The sequence below is a fragment of the Talpa occidentalis genome, unplaced genomic scaffold (genome assembly GCF_014898055.3).
Source record: "Talpa occidentalis isolate TD23 unplaced genomic scaffold, MPIMG_talOcc4v2.1 talOcc4.10, whole genome shotgun sequence".
NCBI classification, from domain to species: Eukaryota; Metazoa; Chordata; class Mammalia; order Eulipotyphla; family Talpidae; genus Talpa; species Talpa occidentalis.
The window spans coordinates 49,292,062-49,315,531 of NW_023600993.1; the positions used below are offsets into that span (position 1 = coordinate 49,292,062).

The 23,470-nt window shown below is 39.1% G+C and overlaps 1 protein-coding gene and 1 pseudogene across 6 annotated transcripts in view; both read right to left on the reverse strand.

The window, feature by feature from the left end:
* Positions 1 to 23,470, reverse strand: part of SUCLG2 (succinate-CoA ligase GDP-forming subunit beta) — a 458,258-nt gene that overhangs the window by 229,339 nt on the left and 205,449 nt on the right. The gene's annotated exons all lie outside the window — the stretch shown is intronic.
* On the reverse strand, positions 14,515 to 14,609 carry LOC119237731 (U6 spliceosomal RNA; annotated as a pseudogene).

The window sequence follows — 23,470 nt, forward strand, 5'->3', positions numbered from 1 at the left end:
TTTATGGGATGGCAACTTCATCCCATCTCTTTACTAAAAATTCTCATTCTTCTAGAGTTTCTTTATCAAACCCTGTTACTTGTAGAAAAAGGATAATTTCCAGTTGAGTCTAAATTCATAATTCATTATCACACGCTTCTTAATAAGTTTACTAAATCATTCCATATCCAATTTCATTCTTCCTACCTTCTCTTCCTTTTTTCTTCTTTCTCCCATTCAAATATTTATTGATTGTCTACTAGTAAGACAATTAAATCTAAACTAAATCTCTAAATCTAAGAAATATCTAATGAATTCATCTAATTGTCATTCAGCAGCTGAAATTTTATTAAAGTCAGCATTTTAAAATTATAGTTCAATTAGTAGCTTTGCTCACAAGTCATGAATACTATTATAATTTTGCAGATCTCATAGATAAATGAGTCCTCTAGCCAAATCAGTTGCATTTTGCAACTTCAATATGTAATGTACTTTAATGAAAGCCTCTAATATAATTTCCATTTTAAATTGAATCAGATAAATGTCTACCTTCTTATATCCTTTCCTTTAAGTTCCTTAAGCTTACTATAATCCCAAAAATTAATCATTTATTTCTTTTGCATTGCCCTTCATCTTCAGCATATTTCTATTCTTTCTTAACCTTGAGCTGGTTAGCAAAGACTGCAACACTGAATTTCTCCTGCGATGACATTTGAGTTATATGAGCATTTTCTTGTTTAAACAAGTAAAGCAAAGAAAATGTTTAACATGACAGACAGCATTACCTTTCTAGTTACAGCATTACCTTTCTGGCTACAAAATTACAAAGTAGGGGAAAAATCCTTTCAGCACAGTTATTACTACTTTAAGTAGTGGGGAACTCTTGGCATTCCTTGATGGAAGATCTGTATCAGTCACATGGCTCTAGGAAGCTGCCTCCTGACAGCTGCATGCTAGAGAATGAAACTAGACCACATTCTTGCACCATACACCAAAATCAACTCAAAGTGAATCAAAGACTTGATGTAAAACCTGAAACTATAAAATATATAGAATAAAACATTGCCAAGACATTTTGACATAAGCTTTAGTGATATATTTAAGGATGTTTTCCCACAGCAAGAGAAACAAAGAGAACATAAATACCTAGGACTACATCAAACTAAAAAAGTTTGATGTATAGTGAAAGAAACTTTAACTAAAATGAAGAGACACCCAACAGAATGGGAGAAAATATTTGTATACCATAGACCTGATAAAGGACTGATAACGAAGATAAACAAAGAACTCCCGAAACTCTACAAATATAAGAAAAATAACCCAATCAAAAAATGGGCAAAAGAATTAAACAGACATCGCTCCAAAGAAGACACTAAAAAAGACAGCAGGCGGGCCTCACTGGTGGCACAAGGGGTTGGGACACAACCTATGAAGCTGTCCGCAGCCACTGCAACATGAGTTTGATCCTGGATGAGGGAGATACCCACATGGTGCAGCAGACTTCTCCTGTCTTGCCCACTGTTCGCCTCAGCAGTGTATTTCAGTAGATCTGCCTATTCTGCTCCCCACTCTGTCTCTGGTGACACCTCCCAGCCCCTTGCATCTCTGGCCTGTACCCAAGTTCTTATTTGCATAAATAAATATTTAAAAAAATAAATAAGATGGCCAGCAGGTACATGAAAAAATGTTCACAATCACTTATTATTAGAGAAATGTAAATCAAGATCACAGTGAGATTCCATCTTATACCTGTGAGAGTGGCCCACATTGAAAAGTCCAGAAACAACAAGCGCTAGCAAAGACGTGGAGAAAAGGGAACTCTCCTATACTGCTGGTGGGAATGCAAACTGATCCAGCCCTTGTGGAAAGCTGTATGTAAGTGTCTCAAAACTTTAAACATGGATTTTTCATATGACCCAGTAAATTAGGCGTTTACCTCAAAGTTTCAAAAACACTAACTGAAAGGAAACTTGTACTTCTATGTTTATTGCAGTGCTATTTACAATAACTAAATTAAGGAAACAACATAAATGTCCTGAAACAAAGAGTGGACCAAGAAGATATGGTATATGTGCACAACAGAATACTACACAGCAATCACAAAAGGTAAGCTCATGACATTTGTTGCAACATGGATGGGTCATGAAAGAATAAGGCTAAGTGAAGTAAGTCAGAAGAAGAAGATAATACTGCCACTAATATGTGGAATACGAAGTAACTGAATTAACTGTCAGATAAAGACAAGCTGAAAAGCTAACCCTTGATAGCTGATTATATAATTGAAAGACCAAGGTAAGTGGGGGGAAGGGAGAAATGGAAAGAAGAACAAGGAAAGGAAGCACAATGATCTACAGAATATGAATATGTTGGTGGTGGTTTCACTAGCGTGGTAATACCTAATGGAAGTACCCACAATATTACCTGTTAAAAATAAATTAAATAAAATTTAAAGTATGTGTATAAAAAAAGAAGTCTGACTCTTAAAAACATGTGTGTTCACAGAAACATTAAGTCAAAAGGGCACCTGCACCCCTATCCTTATAGCTGCACTATTTACAATAGCTAAGCTAGGAAACAATCCAAATGCCCCAAAATAGATGAATGGATCAAGAAGATATGGTACATATACACAATGGAATATTACTCAGCAATCAAAAAAAAGATAAACTGGTGCCATTTGCAGCAACATGGATGGAGCTGGAAGGGATCATACTCAGCAAAATAAGCCAGAAAGAAAAAGAAAAATACCAGATGGTCTCACTCATAGCAGAAATTTAGAAAACCTAAATAAGGGACCAGGAAAAAGACTCATTATAATAAAGTAAAAATCAAAATCAACCAGCAACTATAAATCAGAGACACACTATAGGGCAGGAAGAGGGAGTACAATCAAAACAAGAAGTGTGGGAATTATATGGGGATTACAACCAAGATAAAAATGCATGCATTGGGGGCCTCCCCAGTGGCGCAGTGGTTGAGCACTGGGTTGCGAAGCTGCCCGCGGCCTCTGTGGCGCCGGTTCGATCCCCTGCTGCTCCCCGGCCACTGGAGGAGGGTCCCACATGTCACGCAGACCTCTCCTGCCACCCGCTGCTCCCCTCAGCAGTGTACTACTTTCTGCCTGCTCTGCTCCCTGCTCTGGCTCTGGTGGGCTCTCTCACCCTCCCACGCTTCTGACTGTGCCCAGTGCATGTATAAACAAAACAAACAAACAAACAAACAGATAAATAAATAAATAAATAAATAAAAACATGCCTCTAGAAAAAAAAAATGCATGCATTGTGCCAAAATGAAAAAAACGATGTAAAAAATATATAATTTTTTTTAAAGTTAAAAAAAAAAAGCATATGTGTTCAGTGGGTCACCAGGGTATTGGTTACAAAAGGAACTATCCACTTCAAACCCAATTCTGACTGTGAAAGATAGATACGTATCTAGCTGTATCCAAACAGCCATGATATACTCCGGCAAACACCCAAAGTTTTCACTGTCACATTTTTATGTTCAAACACCTTAAACATACCATTACTGCCTATAGTTCTTACACAAAACATATCAAGAAAATTAGATGTAACAGGGCTGACTGACAACAGCCATAGACTGACTGATTTAAAAACAATCTTAGACTTAACAGATGCAAATTTTTATTTTCATTAAGGTTTTATAAAAATGTGGCTTAGAATTGAATAAAAACAGCCAAAGCGCTGTCAGCCCTTAAAGTTGAAGGACAGCAGCTTATTTGTTTAATACATTTCTAGAACTTGGAAGAATTCCTGGCATATACAGAAGACGTGTAATAAATGACAATCAAATACAAACTTTGACATAGGAGCAGGCATGGTGGTACTTGTGTTTACTAAGCAATACTTTTCTTCCTGTTAAAGTAGAAAAAACGTTACACATAGAAACATATAGAAAATTTGAAATAATTATCTAGAATATCTATCTCTCTACCTACCTATCTACCTACCTACATACTTGATGTTGACCCATTTCTAAAAGTTACCTATATTATATTTTGCACTGAATACTTTAAGATGCACCAAATGCCTTAAGATATTCTCCTACATAAACACAATATTATTGTTATTTCAAAGAAAATAAACAATCCTTATTATCACCTTGTATGCAGTCTGTAGTGAAATTTCCCCAATTACCCCCAGATGTCTTACAGATACACACAACCTAACCAAGATCTGGTCCGAGTCACATACCACATGTGGTTCTTGCAGACTATTTCATCATGTTCAAGCTAAGATTTTCCATTCCTATGTATCTTATTCCAATTGCTGCTGATTTATAAACAGTATTTTTAAATCTATAACTTGAAACTGAGTTTTGTGGTTTACGGTACAAAGGACATTGTAGCTCTGTCTGGCTCATCCTTCTCATCCCTTGAGTAAGGAGAGGTCAGTTGATCCATTTCCCATACGCTAGGCATTTTTTTTTCTGTTGGCATACACTTGCGCATAAATCACCATGGAGAGCATAAACCACTATGCATAAATTTCATGTTTGCCAAACTGATGAGTTTGAAATCCTGTCAAAAAGAGGAGCCTATTTTCTAGAAGAAGATTAGAAAAAAGATTTTTAATTTCTTCCTGTTCTTAAAAATTGAATGCTTTAAGGTGATACTTATTGAAAATATACAATACATTCGATGACAACAGTATGAAGAAATTAATTTTTTAAATAAAACCATTTCAATTTCATAATTCTCAAAGTTGGTAGTATCACTATAATCAAAATACATTTACATGTGTTCCAGGTATAGGGAAACACTGATGGGACAGAAATTTTGTTAGGTAATGTGGCAGAGACAGTGAAATGAGGACTAAAAATTTCCAAGGCTGGGCACCAATCCCTCAGACAATCTCACAATGGTCCAAGTCCTCACAATACTTCTCATAACCCACCTTAGGAACTTAGGGGGGACTATACACAGTGCCTTTGAATTTAAGGTATGGTCACCACTGTTGCTATATTTAGTTACATTATTACTATTGCTGGAAATAGTAATATGATGATTTACTGCCAAAATATTAATTGGTATGAGGCAGAGCTACTGGTTAAGTCTTTACTTCTTCCTTAGTAGAATCACAAGAGAATGACAATTTCATGTTGCTTTTTCAGTTTCCATATCAATTTGGAATCACGTGACTGCATTCTGGGTAATGAGACGTAAATAAAAAGTATGATGTGGGGCTCCTGGTATTGAGTCTGGCTGCATGTCCCCTCTTCCAGTCTATCTGAGCACAGGATTCATTGCCCTTGTTACCAATCAAGTCAGCAACTAATGGGGTCAGAAATATATGGTCTATTATATGGGAGAGTCACAACAGAAGCAGATCTTAGAGAGGAGTAACACAGAAACCACAGCAAAACAGCTTTCTCACTGGAGGAAATCAGTGTTCTTCAAACATTACTGAACAAGATGTTTGCCTTGCTCAGTACCAGTCTCAACCCTCATTCAAAGGTTTTTCTGGATGACTGGATTAAATAGAGATAGTGGGGAAAATGGCACTTGAGGAGAGGAACAGAGTTGCTACATTGCCCGCAATGTGGCACAGAAACACTCAACTCAAGGGTGGTGACTTCAGGATTCATTAGAAACACAGGAGGGTGAAATCAATGTCAGGCAGACAGGAAAGAATAAAATGAGTAACAAAAGAAATCTTAAATTCAAGTTTCTAAGAAAAGACTAGGAATAGTGGAAAGTTTAAAACTACACCATTATTTCTCTCGATCTTGATATCTCTCTCCCACCTCATTCCCCCTTCTCATCCCTCTCTCATGCAAAACACCTAAACTAAACTGAAAACTTTCAAATGTGAGTAATTAACAGCAAATGCACATATTGGTCAGAGAGGACAGAGTTTTTTTGAAAAATATTAAAATTAAGCGCCTGGGATGATAAACATCAATGCTGCTTTGAATGACTCCAGCTTCTCTTTTTCTTTCTTGTTTCTTTATACTCTTACATATGCTATAAAAATGTTAAATGGTGAATGCATAGTTTTTGTAATTAGAAACACAAAGAGCTTTTACAGAATGGAAAACATCCAAGTAGTCCTCCAACATTTCATGGACATTAGACACAGGAAACTCATCAAATCTAAACATTTCCCCAAAGTCCTCCACAAAAAATGTCATAACTTGCTCTGAGTGAAAGAATAGTGCTTCACAATGATATCAGCTTGGGGATAAATGTTTGTGGTCAGGGTCTCCAGATTTGTTGCCTAGAACCTTGTTTTCTGGATCAGCAGTATGAAAATTACCAGGATCCAGGTCAGGAATCACCTTAGAGGAAAAAGAGATTTTTCATTTCTTGTTGTTCCAAAAAAATTTAATACTCAAAAGTGATATATACTGGAACTGGAAAAATACTCTTACAGGAGAGTATGCAGAAATTAACTTTCCAACTTGGTCAAATTTTGTAATTCTCAATATCACACTCATTAGAAATGCAGAAACTCAGGTCCTATTCCACACATGCTTGAAGTAGAAAGCTGGGAGATTTATTGGGAGAATTACTGAATTAGGACTGTATTCTTCTGGGGAAAAAAAAAATGTTTCCATCGGTAGTCTTACAGCATATCTCTCAGAAAAACTATAGCTAATCATGTGAACTTAGAGATAAAATTCATCCTTCAAACCTTCAATATAAACTGTTTTCCATTTATTCCTACTTATAGCAACAATAAGAAGGCAGTAAAAGCAGCTCTCAGTACTATTTCTAGATCAAAAGAGAAAAGTTAACCTTCACTCAGCCTTTACCATGCACTTGATACAATGGCAGAGGCTTGTCACAGTTTGCTGTCCTGGCATTCTGCATGGCACCATGCCAACAGGTATGAATGTTCCACTGCAGTGCCCTCCCCTTGAATCTTGGCTGAACCTGTGACCTGTTTTAACCATAAGGATGTGGCAGAAGACTTGCTACACTGGTTCTAGGCTTGCACCTTGAGAAGATCTGGCAGTGTCTGCTTTTGTCCTCTTGGAAACAGGGGCTGTTATGTAATAAGTGCTGTTACTCTGCTGGAAAGGCCATGAGAAAGACTCTAGAGTGATCACTGGGAGAGGGAGAGACCATCAAACAACAGGACATGAGGAAAGAGGCCGAGGCCCCCTGCTCCACAGTCAAAACACCCACCAGTGGAAGGCTGCCGAATGAGCACCCAGAAGAGCAGAAGCAACATCCAGCTAACTCTGTCCGGGTTGTTTAAGCATGAGAAAATAAAATGGTTACTGTTTTAAGCCATGAAGTCTTGGGGTGGTTTTCTACATATCAATAATAACTGAAAATGTATTATACATATTTATCTCATTTCAATCTCAATGTCAATCTTAAAAATTAGGCACAAAAGCCAATTTCTACAGAGGGATTTTTTTAATATGAGTGAGACCACATGTCGGAGAGTACAGAAGCTAGGGCTAGGTCTTCTGTATCTAAGAACAATTCTGCATATTACTGAACAACAGCAGTTAAATTTCTGACCTGAGGACAGAGCATTTCCTATTACTGGCTTTGTGTCTCCTTGTCTGTTAAAAATAAAAAACGAGTGAACCCATCAGTTGTCTAAGGTCTTTTTTAGCTCTGAAATTCCATGACACTGCTTAGTGGAGTAGTGCCATGTTTGTTGCTTATGTAGCGTGAGCTCTATTGCATCCTATCACATTCACGCTCACGTCACATCCAAGCACACATGTGCATGCATCCTGGGTGAGCCAAGTTCAGAAGGACAAAAAGCACTCTGAGAACATCATCTCCCTATTGTCCAGGCAATCAAAATCTCAGAAGCATACAGCTACAAGACTGGAAGGGAAGGTTCAGAGCACATTAAAACATCCCAAGCAAGTTGCCCTTCTAGAATGTCTTTTAAACAATTCAGTCTGTTAGATGAGTGCTTCAATTAACAAACAAAAGGCACATGTAAATATTATTATCTCCTTTTTATTTTGCTAATTTGTGCTTAGGAAATTCTTCCAACATGAAAGCATATGGTTAAGCACCTTTGAGATCCCACATACCAAAGTAGCCTAGAAAAAGAAAGAGGTGTTTCTTATGATTTAAATTGTTATATGGTCAAATAAATCTGATTTATTCTAATTTATGCACATGAAAGGTCAATTATCCAAATGGTACTAATTCAGCCTGCACCTTGGTGCAGGTGACTAATGAACCATTCAAACAAACATTGTGTGTGTGTGTGTGTGTGTTTGTTAATATGAATGATCACATTTTTACATTTCTTTTATTTAAACTAAAACGGCCTACGTAACAAAGTACATTTAAGTAGAGGGGAAAAAACTGTTTTCTTTGTATTCTGAAATGAAAACATTATCTATGGCCTTTCTCTAGTCAATGTATATGAAGAACTCACCAGATTATGCTACAACCAGCTGTCTGAAGGAAAACACAACAGCTTTAAGGAAATATTGGTACCACCTTTATAAAAAAACTCATACTGAACAGCAGACCACAGACCACGCACTTCCCCAGCATTAAAGTAGAGTCAACCACAAGATGAGCAACTGGACTAGGAGTCCATATGCTAATGGAACTCAGGCAGCAGAGCACTTCACAGACCAATTACTCCTTCCTCTGCAACTATTTCATCTTCAAAATGATGAAACAATATACATTTGTCTTTGTACTTGCTTTGAAGGCTCTTGTTTTTTGATTTGCTCAAGGATCTTTGCTTAAATTTATTTGCATTATACTAGAAGAGAAATTTACCAGGGAAGAACATAAATACCAGGGAAGAACATAAATACTGGGTATATTCCAAGGTAATTGAGAAAAAAGTGTGCCAAAGTTTCAGCAGCAGGACTGGAAATAAAGAGTTGATAATAGATATCCCCCAGTCTCAACCCTTTTCCAGTTAATGTTTAGGTAGTAAATCATCCTTGTTTGAGGTCTTATCATTTCCAGTGGTAGAAATATAGATAAAAACAACAGTGGCTATAATCTTTTAAATCTGAAGAATTTCCATGACACAGATGTAATTTGATTCATACAATAATCACAAGATAGTTACAATAAAGGTAACATTAGTAATTAACACTGATATCAGAGATTACCAGTGCTATCAGAAATTACCAGCACTATTAAATAGCAGGGCTCTGTGTTAAGTGCTGTAAGCTTTATTACAACCAATCTTCAAGTCAATATTGCAAGGGTTTTATTAATGTTAGTTTATCACGAAGATGTTGATTTCAGAGTTGGGAATGGACTTCTGTATGGTTTACTTTCTCACTAAAAAGAGACTGACTTGTAATGCCACTAAAGCCCGCCTGATCACACTGGTATTAATTATTACCCCAGTGAGGTCATTAATAGCCCCGTATTAGAGATGGGGAAACTATAATGAGGGGGGTGCTTTAATTTACTGTAATCATAATTTACTATAAACCTAAACCAATGGTAGGCTTTTAGTGAAATTTTCATTGACTGGCTCTTCAGGGACTCAAGAGGATTTAGAAAACCTCACTTTTTTGATAGTGGACATATTGTGGAAACACGTATATTAAGTGATGTGAACTAATACCCCTAAATTATGAACAGTTCTGTCAACCAATGTTACCCAAAAAATGATACAATTTAAAAAAACAAGTAAAGATGCAATCAATATAAAACAAAGAAAATCTGGCTTTTCATCCTCACTCTGTATATTAATATTGGTTTTGTTTAACTAAAATAATACATATCCACAGAGAAGAAATCTGAACAGTACAGAAAATAAGAAACTAAGCATCACCCCAAAATACAGCAAAGATAATATACTGAATGTGAACATTTTGGAATCTTCTTTATCTAATTTTTAATGATAAGAAATGATATATTCATTTGTGGAATATAAACAGACAAAACAAAGGAACAGACAAAATTAAACAAAGAAAAATCTTAGAAATTTGTGAATTGAGGGTACCAGAGGGACAGATTGGGGGGGTGAGGAATGAAGTGCAAGAGCTGGGAACCCATGGACTTATAGTGGATTGGGGGTGATTTGGTGGGAGGCATGGTACGGTAACATATCTGAAGAGATATGAACCTATACCTCTAAGTTATATAGAGTCATATAGTATTGTAAACCAACACAGCCTCAATAAAACTCACATGGTTTAAAAGGAATCAATATACTTGACAATTTCCAGCAAAATAAAAAAAAAGTTTATAAATAAGGAGTAGGACATGGACGGGGACAGGTTAAGTAACTTGCCTAAAGTCTGAGCAAGAGAGCCAGGCCTCAAGTTCACTCTCTCTGCCTCAAGCTCTAGTGCATTCTGTAATCTGGAATGAGTCCTATCTGCAGAAAGACATTCCATACACATGTGCAACCGAACATCTTGCGACAAAAATTGCTTATTCTTTCAATGGGCTTTTAAGAAAATGACTTTATATTTTTATTCCAAGGAACAAAATGAAGAAAACTAAAATATGACTATTAACCAATTACCTGTACTATATTTGAGCTTAATACTCCAAACAAGACTCAGAATTTTGAACATTAACCATGTGTTGAAACCAAGTCATTTCTCATTTACTTTTGCCAAATCTATAAATCTGCTTGAAATCTTAAGTGTATTTAAGTGACTGGTATTCTAGCAAGTAAAAACATAAAATGTAATTAGGTTTTCATGTAACTGTAACAGAAGTACAAAGTAAGATGGCATTCTAAGGAGCACAGGGTTTCAGTGTTTTTAATCTTATATTATGTATCAGACACTAAGAAGACAAAGATAAATCAGAAAAGAAGGAGCTGCCATCTGTACAATGTTTGTCAATCTGGGTCCATTAGAGTCACTGTGTGTTGTTGATTCTGGTTATGGGAGCTGCCCTGTGCACTGTAAGAGGTTTGGCAGCATCCCTAGTCATTTCCCACTAGATGCCCATACATAGCCACCCTCAAGTGACAAAGAAATATTTCGGATGATGCCAAATATTCCCTGTAGGCAACATGACCTGTCACTGAGAGCTGCTGATTTGGTAGATCCCCTCTGGATCACACAATCTGGGACGATTTCCAACGAAGGAGAGTTAACTAAGGCAGGGAAAATTGGGGTGGGAATTGAGAACATCTGGGACAAGGGAACCAGGGAAAAATGGCAAAGTTTATGGCAGCAACTGGAAGTAACGTCTGGGATCAGAAGAATGGAGCTTCGGATTTTCTGACTCAGCAGTTTAGAATTTAGTCTGTAGAAAATGCAGGTCAACTATAGTTTGTGAGCAAAAACTGAGTCCTAAGAGGTGAGTTCAAGAGCAAGCTACCATAGCTTCTGTGCTTTTATTGTTTAAAGTAAGGATGAAATAAATGCAACCCCTCTTAGAAACTGTTTAAAGTTGCAAACAGCAGTGAAAATTTTTCTGATTTTCAAAACAGAAATATTTTAACCAAGAGAAAGTATTTTGCACATTGTCTCACACACAGAACACTCCCCTCCATGTTAATACCTCATGGTTCTCAAACCTGTTGCCATACTTAAAGAAGGATGAGTCACGGTGGCCAAAGTTGGCATTTTTCAGAGCTGTCCCAAGAACTCTGGTATTCAGGAAGCATTGTGAATATGCCTGCACCTAGAGAGAATGCTTTTCCTTCTATAATTTATTTTTAAAAGGAAAATCATTTATGGCAAAGAAGGCAAAATAGGAAAAAGCTTTTTCTCTTCATTTATTATGTTGGAAATGTCTAAATTTCCTAGCTTATATCTTCCTCTAAGATAAGAAGAACATATGAACTCATTTTTTATCTTTTTTTGGATATAATTAACTTCTCTTAGAGGCCACTCTTCCTATTCTCTCATGAATTCATGTTAATATCCCGTTATCCTTAATTAAATATTTTAAAGCCTAGAAAACATTGTTCTGATCAAATCCAAAAGACCCTGGATTTGGGAACCAGAGGTTGTGCCAGGGCCAGGGCACCATAGGTTATGCAGAAAAAGGTCAAGGAGAGCTGCCCTGCCAGCTGTCTGCTCACATACTCTAAGCAAACAACTTAGAGAGAAACAATAGCATGGAGGGATTAAAAAAGCATTGGAGCCAGCAGAAGATAAGGGCAACACATTTCCAAACATCTAGACAATTGGGTGTCATTGTTTAGGAGCTGGAGGACCATCGCTTCCTGCACATTTGAGGCAATTTTCTCCTGTGACACACTATGTTTTGTCTTCCTGAACATTTAACCTCCAGATTTCGACAGCAGAGACCTGGCCTGCGCCCATTCCTTTAAAAAGTGCTTGAATGGTTACTGAAAGTGACATTTTTCTAATTATTCTGTCAAGCATCAATCTCAGAAGTTCCCAGTTCCTCAGAGCTCTGACTGACAGGGTAATCAGGGCTTTACTTAAAGCATAAGCACCACGTTCTTCTGGCCAAAAGAAGCTCCCCGCATGCCGAAAGCACAGAAAAATGCAGGAGCAGAAGAAGGCAAGAAGTCATTATGGGAGAGAAGTTTTAGAAGTGTGAGCAACTCCCTTGCTGGGGAATACTGCTTTTCTAGCTGAGGTTACTTTGAAATGGGACATCCCCAATTTCAAGGGGTATATTTCCCAAACTCAACCACCATAGTGAGGATTTGCTTTGCATCCACTGTGGGTGCTGACTCAATGAAGAGGCCTAGCAAAAAGTCCATCATAAAAAGCTACATACAAAAGAATGAAACTTGACTACTACCTCATACCATGCACAAAAAACAACTCAAAATGGATTAAAGAACTAGACATAAGACCTGAAACCATAAAATACATAGGAGGAAATATAGATGAAACACTACAAGACATGCACCTCAAAGACATCTTTACAGACACATCATCCAAAGCAGTAAGAGCGAAGACATAGATAAACAGCTGGGACTACATCAAATTAAAGAACTTCTGCACAGCAAAAGAGACAATAACCAAAACAAAAAGAAACCCCACCAACTGGGAGAAAATTTTTGCACACAACACTAATGATAAAGGACTAATCACAAAAATCTACAAAGAGCTGATGAGAGTCAAAAAAAACAAACAAACAAACAAACAAACAAACAAAAAAAAAAACAAAACTTCACCAAAGAGGAAATGCAAATGGCCAACAGACATATGGTAAAATGTTCAGCATCACTTGTAATCAGGAAAATGCAAATCAAAACTACCATGAGATACCATCTTACACCAGTGAGAATGGCACATATTAAAAAAAACTAGCAACAACAAATGTTGGCAAAGATGTGGAGAAAAAGGAACTTTCCTGCACTGTTGGTGGGAGTGCAAATGTCTTGAGTGGAGATTTCTTGACTTACTAAATAAAGAGCTTCCATATGATCCAGCAACTCCACTCCTAGGTATTTACCCAAATGACACAGAAATATTAATTCAAAAGGGCACCTGCACCCCGTTGTTTATAGCAGCACTATTTACAATAGCTAAGCTATGGAAACAACCCAAATGCTCAAAAATAGATGACTGGATCAAGAAGATGTGGTACAAATACACAATGGAATATTACTCAGCAATCAAAACAGATAAACTCATGCAATTTGCAGCAACGTGAATGGAGTTGGAAGGGATCATGATCAGCGAAATAAGCCAGAAAGAAAAAGAAAAATACCAGATGGTCTCACTCATAGCAGGAGTTTAGAAAACCTAAATAAGGGATCAGGAAAAAGACTAATTACAATAAAGTAAAAATCAAAATCAACAAGCAACTATAGACCAGAGACATACTACAGTGGGTGTTGGGGGGAAGAGAAGAGGGATTAGGGTCAGAAAAAGGAGGTGGGAATTGTATGGGGAATATAACCAAAATGAAAATGCATACATTATGCAAAAATGAAAAATGATGTAAGAATTATATGAAATAAAATAATTCATAAAAAATAAAGTCCATCAAAGATCCCTGTAGCTCAAGGAGGAGAGAGCACTCAGGGGTGACGAGGAGCCCAGGTCCCTTGACTCCATATTGATACCCATACTGCTGTCTTACAAGCTGGGTTTCAAAGGACAAAAGGGGGTGAGAGGTGGCACAAGAATGGTCAAAATAGGAGAAATTCTTTTTTTTTTAATTCAAAATGTATTCACCTGCCTTTTGTTATCAAAGCTGCATAGCTTTGACCATACATGTACTGTGACATGTGTACATGCTTCATTCAGCCACCACCAAAGCTCCCGCTCCACTGCATGACCATATACATCCTTCTCTCCTCTCCCCTCCCTTCAGCTCCTTTGGTAGCCACCACAATTTTCAAAGAGTTCGATGGTAATTTTTTTGCTGTGTTTTGCCAGTTTGGTTTTTTTGGTTATTTATATCCCACAATCGACTGAACATCCAGTGACTATTATTTGCTTTCTGACTTAGGTCCTTTGCATTATCACCTCAAGGTCTACCCATACCGATGCAAAAGGTCCCTGTATTGATGCAAAATGCACACTTTCATCTTTTTAAATAGCTGAGCACTAGTCCATTGAGTATGTATAGGACAATTTCTTGATCCATCTGTCAACAGGCATCTAGTCTCATTCCAGGCCTTGGCTATTGTGAATATGATGCAAAATTATGACACACACTTCATGAATGTGCATGTCAGCCTTGTGCAGGGGTCATGCTTATCATCAAATTTTAGTATATGTGCTGCCCAAGTGAGCACAGGAAAAAAATATGCTTATTAATCAAATTTAGCCCAATCCCACTAATTTCTCTTTTCCAAATGTTGTCTTCATATATTAATCAATATCCTTCCATTTTGCCCTTGGGAATGACATAGAATCTAATCTCAGAGACAATACACAAAACACAGAAGGAGAGGATCTGTGTTTCAACAGTTTGACTTTGGTAAAGGTCTTTGTGAGCTGCCTTAAAATGTAAGGCTGCATGCACATCATGGTGTTAAAAATCAAAGGGGTCATGGAGTAGGGAAACAGGATATGTGACAAGCAAGAGCTACCAGGATGAATCAGAAGAGGGGCTCAACAAAACAACAGCCTGAAATATATTATGGAATAAAAGAAATCAGGGCAGCTGTTGTTATTTCCCTAGAAGAAGTACCCACCATATTTTCAGAATCTCAAAGACTTAGAAAGGAAGTAATTCAAAAGCAGATAATTTGGAGTTGCTTAAACTAACTAGTCTTCTAACTCACAAGAAGACTCTTCACTTTCCTTAATGCATGCTCCATTTTTGTCCCAGATGTCCTCATTCTGATGCTTATAGTCTGTGAGACTCCCCACTTTATTTAGAGTAAGATTCAAACTACCTCATTTGGCATATCAGTCCTTCCTGCAGGGCCCCAGTATATCTCTCACCTGCAACTCAGTGTTTCTTACTCGATGCTCTGTTCCTGAAACACTTGGTTCCTGCCTTTGAGACGTTGTACTTGCTTTTTCCTACTCTTTCCACTGAGACCCAGATCATCATAAGGTAATTCCTTTATATCATGCAGGTCTCAGTTCAAATGGCATTTCACAGAGGTCCTCCCTGGTCACTCCATTTAAAGAAACTGCTTACTCGCTGGTCAGACCACAACAAAGCACCTCAGAATTGTCACTATCCGCTAAGGGAGCACATAGTGCTGCACAAGAGCCCAGGCCACACCTACCTGGTCTGCTGCCATCCAATGACTGGTGTGGAGGGAGACTAAGGCAGGCCCATTCCCAGGACACACGGGCCATTCCTATCACCTGACTTTGATTCCAGGACTCCAGATAGTCTGGATGCCAAATCTCCCTCACTTTGCAGGTCAATGTATTGGGTTGTCAGAAAACTCATGATGCATTTTTGCATAGAAAACAGAAAAAATATGTCAATAATTTTCCAACAACCCAACAGGATGCTTCCCCACCCAAACTTCCTTCTCTCTCCCTCACTCAGGGTCACATTTACAGCTTTCCCAGCCTCTCATGGCTCCTTCCCATTTTCATTTAAAGGTATGTTCCCTAGTAAAATTCTTTCACATTAATCATATTTTGGTGGTGTCTGGGACCCTGACCGACATATTCTCCCATTAGCCCGTTTGTCTCCTTTGTATTTATCAACAAAGAAAATGATCTAGAATGGCACCCAGGAATCTGCATTTTACCAACTCCTCCCCGTGGGTCTGGGACATACTCAAGTTTGAGAAAAATGACTTGAAATCATACAGCTAGTTGTAGGTTGGAGATGGAATCAGGATTCAGTTTTGTGAATTCCAAGTTTATTTCCATTATCTGTATTACTAATACCACATTCAATCCTTAGACCATCTCTGCTTAAGTTCTATGCTTTAATGAATGAATTTAAAGGCTGGTTAGATTTTTACACCTATTGCCTTTTAAAATATGGATTCAATAAATGGACATTAACTTACCAGGTAAGCTGAAGAAATTTCTAGAACATTGATTTGATTGTGGCTGACTGCCTCCATGTATCTAACTAGCCTTGTTGCTTTTAGGCAGTAAAAATAAACTCAGTTTATACCACTCTCTTGTGAGAGAATCTTAATCTCATGTTCTGCCATTACTAACATGGAAAAGCAGTAACACTATCAAGATGGCATCTGGCAAGATGAAACAGCATTGAAATTTGTTGTTATTGATTTCTATATGGCAAAACCTGTGTCTTTTTTCTTTTTCCTTTTAGATCAAGTGCTGTGATCCTCAGAAAGAAATGCTAAGATTTTGGTGAACAGTGGCAACTGAGCTGCAGTGTGTGCAACTGTGAGAACAACAAGACGGATTGATTATGATCAGGAAACTTATGGACTATAAGGTATGAAATATTATCTGGCTGCATACCCAAGATAAAAGGATTTAACATGCTTTACTGCTTATAAAAGGGAGGCAGCAGAAACTTCTGTTCTAACATCAATCCTTAACTATCTCCCCCCCACCCCAAGGAAACATATATTAAATCAAGCCCATTACAACTTTAGATACAAGTCAGAATTCTGAAAAGTAGGAATACTTAATTTGTTTTTAAGAATTGAGAGAGGGAACATCCACAATGATACAAATGCAGAGACAAGAACTTTTCTTACTAATCAACGACCTCTGGCCTGCAAACCATCTGGAATTTCAAATATTCAACAACTTTGTTTTCATTTTACCTTTTCAGGCAGATGGTATAAGTAACTGCACAGTTACCGTTCTGAAATCTAAGTTTCACTATATTAGCAATAATCACTTTATAAGTCAAAATATAACTGATATATTTTGCGAATCTCAAAAACTAAGGAATATGAAATTGTTCAGTCTCTCACAGTTTTCTTAACAAGTGCATAGGGTTTGGTCAACGCACGTATCATACCTGCTTAAGCTCAAAGAGACCAACTTTGACAGGTGAAGTGAGAGAAAAAAGCAGCTGCACCACCTTCCTATAACACAGAAAAAGATGAAATGGAAAGGCCCAAGATGACAGATTTTTCAAATAGAATTTTTATAAAAGTAAAATGTCTTTGGAAACTTAAATTGTAATTTTACCTGGAACAAGTATAGGATAGAGTGTCCTTGAAAGGGAGTATTCGAAAATTTTTAAATGTTTACTCACTCAACAAGTACCTACAAACAACCATACAGACATAATAACCAAGAGTTATTGGAAATAAGTTCTAAAAATATGTGCTAAAAACTGTATATGTCTTATTATGTCATTGAATATTCATAACAGTTCTGTGGAATTGTTCTACTAATGCGTCCAACTTAACTGTCAAGAAAAGAGTTAATTCATTTGTCAAGGTGACAAAGCTAAGAGGATGGAAAGAGCTGGAATTCTAACCCAGGTTGACTTGTAAGTTGGTCTGGATCCTTAAGGCCTACACTATATTGTCTAACATTGAAGTAAGTGCATTGAAGAATATACTGCATGTCTTGAAGAATCTTTATTGGAGAAAACAGATGGGAAAGGAAATCACTATAATACATAAGGGAAAGATTTGTGAAATGAAAGCATGTTGGGAGGATAACAAATTCTAGGGAGGGGTGAGCAGAAGATGGAGTTTAACTTGCATTTGTTTCTATGACTAATCTTATATTTGCCCAAGACTTTTCTCTGGAGTTTCTCACTTATTTCCCCAAAAATGTTCTTTTCAGTACCTCCTGTGTGCCAATATAGTATAACACATGCACACTGACTTCAGAAAGGTCACAATCTAGCAGGGGAATTAGGCAATTCTCAAAGATTCTAACATTATCTCCCACCACATGAGCTCTTTTACACTGACTGTGCCACTCAGACATTAAGAGATGGGGTCTATTTCTCTACCCCCTTTAATCTGGGTAGGGCTCGTGATGGCATAAATGACATAGTGCCACTCCTGCCCTGGCAGTTTCCATTCCTGACTCTTGGAAGCCAGTCACAGTACATGATCACTCTGAGATGTCCATGCTCTGAAAAGGGCAAACCTCATGGAGAGATGAGGTAGAAGGGGTAGAGAAAGGAAAGAGGTGAAGGAGGAATAAGGATTCAGACATGTGAGGAGGCCACAGAAAGTGCATCTGCCTGACAGACTCCAAGCTGAGTCCAGTGAACCCAGGGCAGCATGAGATTAAGACTGAATTAGAGTCACTATGCTGGAGGGTGGTTTGTTAGGAAGTAATGGATTATGGACATATAATTGAATGCAGTTACTAATATGACTAATTAACAAGAAGTAGAATATAATTTGAGATGTTATAACCAGGAAAGTATCCTTGCCAGGTCTGGATGGTAGGGGTAAAGGGGCGGGGGCACTGTGGAAGGCTCTCTGCATAGTAACATTTAGAATGAGACTTGAAGAGTGAGTAGAAAAAAGAAAAAAATAGGGGAGATGTGTTTGCAGCAAAAAGAATAACCAAGGGAAATCATGAGGACATTTCAGGGAAGGAGCGTAGAGCAGTGGCTAGAAGTAATTGATACAGACACGTACAAGGTAGGCTGGGCTGCGGCAGGGCTGGCTCATAGCCAGCCTTATAAGCAGGGAGGAGCACTGGGAACTATATCAGGAGAGGAATGGGAGACAAGTGAAGGAGACAGACTTGTGGTTACTGGAGTTGTCAGACAGTCTCAAAGGAAGTCAACAGGAGATATGACTCGATGTGAGGTTCTAGAAATTCAAGTGCAGGATGCCCTCATGTGAAACTCAACCTTTACCTCAGGCATCACATGTATAGAAGATTCTTAGCTTAAAAAGTAAGTAGGATATTGCTGGTGGGAGTGCAAACTGGTCCAACCACTATGGAGAGCTGTGTGGAGATTTACTGACCTACTAAAGATAGAACTTCCATATGATCCAGCAATTCCACTCCTAGGTATTTACCCAAATGACACAGAAACACTAATTCAAAAGGGCACCTGCACCCCTATGTTTATAGCAGCACTATTTACAATCGCTAAGCTATGGAAACAACCCAAATGCCCAAAAATAGTTGACTGGATCAAGAAGATGTGGTACATATACACCATGGAATATTACTCAGCAATCAAAAAAGATAAACACATGCAGTTTGCAGCAACATGGACGGAGCTAGAAGGGATCATGCTCAGTGAAATAAGAAAGAAAAAGGAAAAAAACAAATGGTCTCACTCATAGCAGGAATTTAGAAAACCTAAATAAGGGACCAGGAAAAAGACTAATTACAATAAAGTAAAAATCAAAATCAACAAGCAACTATAAACCAGAGACACACTGGGAGGGGGAGGGAAGGGGGAGAGGAAGGACTAGGGTCAAAAAAAGGGGGGTGTAATTCTATGGGGAATATAACCAAAATGAAAATGCATACATTGTGCAAAAATGAAAAATGATGTAAGAATTACATAAAATAAAATATTAATTAAAAAAAAGTAAGTAGGATGTCCAGAAATTTTCTCTGTTCAAACTTTATGGCCCACACAAAGAGTTTAAGTGAAACGTCCACACATAAATGTCACCTAATTCAGGGAGTGGAATATGGCTAAATTTAATAAACTAAAGAAAAAAAATTTAAAAAAGAATGCACAGTCTGAGTTAAGAAACAAGTAAATTTTTTCACACTTCATGTGGTTTTCTCAGGTCCAAGTTAACCAAAGATGTGATATAATGAGTTTCTTATACTGTGGTTTCTGTTTCAGGTTTTTGCTTCTGTCCAATCTGCAACTAAAGCATTTTATTTCATTTATATGCTTTTCTCTAAATAACCAAGCTTTTCAAAGACCTCTGCCATCCTGTCCTATATACCAAAAGCCAAGAAAGGAGAGTCAATGTTTCCCAAGAATAACTGTTGCAGATGTGAAATACTCCTTTTAACACAAGGAGGTCAGCTGCCTGGCAGAGTAAGGAACTGTGCAAAAAGGGAGAACAGTACACCTTGCTGCCTGGGGCAAAAAATAACATAGGAACTTAAAATACAGGGTTCAGAATAACTTGGAAAACATACAAGTTTCTAAGAGTGCTGGGATCTGAGTGCTGATGTATTTAGTTTACTTTTGTATATTTTTTATATAAACATGAATTGTTAAGAGCAGTAACTTAAAAATCATAGTATTAATGTATTGTTAAGGTGTTATTAAAATGAGATTTGGCAAAGGCACTTGGGAAATCTGAAATCTCTCAGCCTTAGCAATGAAGCTACCATACAAGACCAGTGAGGGAAATAATGTGCTAACAATGTAAGGAAAGTCATTGCAACATCTATTATTACTGAGATGAGAATCCTCACACTGTAGGACAGAATGACTTCATTAAGAGCTTCCTTATCCAACTTAGAATTTTTTTTTTTTAGAGGCATGTTTTATTTATTTATTTATTTGTTTGTTTGTTTTGTTTATACATGCACTGGGTACAGTCAGAAGTGCGGGAGGGTGAGAGAATTCACCAGAGCCAGAGCGGGGAGCAGAGCAGGCAGAAGGACCGAAGTACACTGTTGAGGGGAGCAGCGGGAGGCAGGAGAGGTCTGCGTGGCATGTGGGACCCTCCTCCAGTGGCCGGGGAGCAGCCGGGGATCAAAATAGCGCCGCCGAGGCTGCGGGCAGCTTTGCAACCCAGCGCTCAACCACTGCGCCACCGGGGAGGCCCCAAGTTAGAAATCTAAGACTTCATAAATTCTCTTTCCATTCCCAAGTTCCAACTGCAACTTTCGTAACTTGCCCTCTATAGAAACCAAAAATTCTTACTCTTCTCATTAAAGGAAAAGTAGGCAAAGCAAAGGACAGAGAATATATGGAATTCACTCCAAAAATATCTACAAAGGGTCAGGTCTATACTTCTCTGAGGCAGGATACAAAAAAAAAAAAAAAAAGGGTGGGGGGAGGATTAGGGAAGAAATAATGATGAAAAGGGGAGAAGAAACTGACTTAGCTAGCATTTACTGGAGAAGTTTGGTCTGTGTTATACTGAGCCAGGAACTCTGATAGGGGCCAAATGAAGCCTGGACTCTAGACCCTATAACTACACATTGGGACACACCCAGTCAGAACTAGCCAAGGAAATCTGCTTTACTGAAGTAAGCAGATCCATGGCTTTTTCCCTCCTTGTATCTTTTGTGAGAGTTAAGGACAAACTTCATGCAAGGAATTTGTTCCAATGAAGACTACAAGCAGTGACAGACTGTTGCGCAACCAACCCCGCCCGGGTAGGTCCATTACCGGTTCTAGCAGGCCTGTTGGTGTCTTCATGCTCTCCACTTTTAGTCGTCGTCGTACTCCATAGTGCTCTGCCACTCCACTCCACTCCTCCGTTCTTGGTACTGTGCCACACTGCACTGCGCCAAGCTATGGCATCCACACACACACACACACACACACACACACACACACACGCCATGCACGTCACGCCATACGGCGCCACGCCTTTTGGCTGAGTACGCATGCGCAGTGGGAGGGCGGAAAAGCCTGACGCTTTTCCTCCTTACTTACCCCACAATCCACCCCCTCAGGGTTTTCTGCCATACAGTCTATATACAAATATATACAAGTTTCCTTTAACAAACATAAGCACTGCAGCCATGATACACAAAAGCAAACAGTATATACACACAACACAACTAAGTTCAATTCTCCTAGGGACGGAAAGATAAAGAAGTCACTGGTACCAGCAATGGGAGATCCCTCCCATCTGGCAATATGCATGCCAATTTTGTGTCCGAAAATAATATTGTAGCTGGCATCAGTGGCCTCCATAGCCATCGATGTAACAAGCAGACCCTTGAAATTTTCCTGGATTTCCACAGAGCAGAGTACATTCTGCTCCTGTGTCTACTAAAGCCAAAACCCTTTGCACGTTAGTCGGGGACCAGAAGATGGCAAGCTCCACTACATGTGGCCTCTGGTCCCTGCCGGTCCCCTGTGGACAGGTTCCTTGGCCCTCACCCTATTCGAAAGTGATCAGGCCATCTCCCGAGGGCAGGGTTGGCAGCAAGTGGTCTTCCAGGTGCAGGGCACGTGCCTGAGGCCTCAAGCTTCCAGGTTTGCCCTGAGCAGCAGTCCTTCTCATGGACATGAACCTCTGCTCTTTTTGCATATGCTTCCATAATTCTAACAAATATGCATTGGGCTTTGCATGTATTTCAGTGTGATTTACACCTGCTCTGACTAAGTCTGTCCACATATGGTTACGGGTAACTTTAACAGGTTTTGTAATGCCAAGTAGCTTCCTTGCCCTCCTTGGTATTCCTTTTGACTGTTCAACAACTACCCGTATTCCTTTCTGAATTTGAGAGCGCCAGCTCTCGACTTCACTCAAGCTAGCTATCATGGTTGTGACGTCATGTATTTGACATCCCACATAGGGGGCTAGAACTGTTATGAGGGATCCAAATGAGGATGAGGGGGCATTCTTTAATACCAAATCTCTCATCCCTGCTGTGAAACGCTCATCATCAGGACCATGAGTGTTCACAATGAACACGGCCTGCCACACCCCCAATTCCTGAAGTACCTGTACCAGCTCTGCGTATGTCTGCAATCTGCTCATGGTCTCCTGCACGTCTCCTGCATCAGCCCATACTGTTTGTATGGCAGCCATTATCCATTCCAGCAGGGTGTGGTCACCCTGGCCATACTGCCGGCCATACTGCCGGCTACTCTGCAGCCTCTGCCTCAAGGATGGGTGTAAAGTCACTGAGGTCTGTCTTTCCATCTCTTGTGCCAGGCAAATAATCCCATCCACCCCCAGGTCCCACAAACGCAGCAGCCAGGCTGCCAAGGGTTCCCCTGGTTTCTAGCGGAACTGTTTGCCCAAGTTCACAGTTCCATCTGTGTGTAAGGTCGGTAGGCAGTAATTCCGTCATTTGTGGTGGCCCAGCAGCCTCATCCCCTGGGGTGATGGGTTGCTGTCGCTTCATCTTCTGAGTCACCACCAGGCGGGCCTGGAGCATGGGACCAGCATCCTCCTCCTCTCCAGAGGAGTCCAGCATCTCTGGAGTGGCAGGTTGGTTTGCCACCACCGGCTGAGAATCAGGCAAAGGGCCAACCTCCCTCTCCTCCTCTCCTGAGGAGGAGTCTGGCACCCCCAGAGTCGCAGGTTGGTTCGCCACCACTGGCTGTGACTTGGGCAAAGGGCCAGCCTCCCTCTCCTCCTCTCCT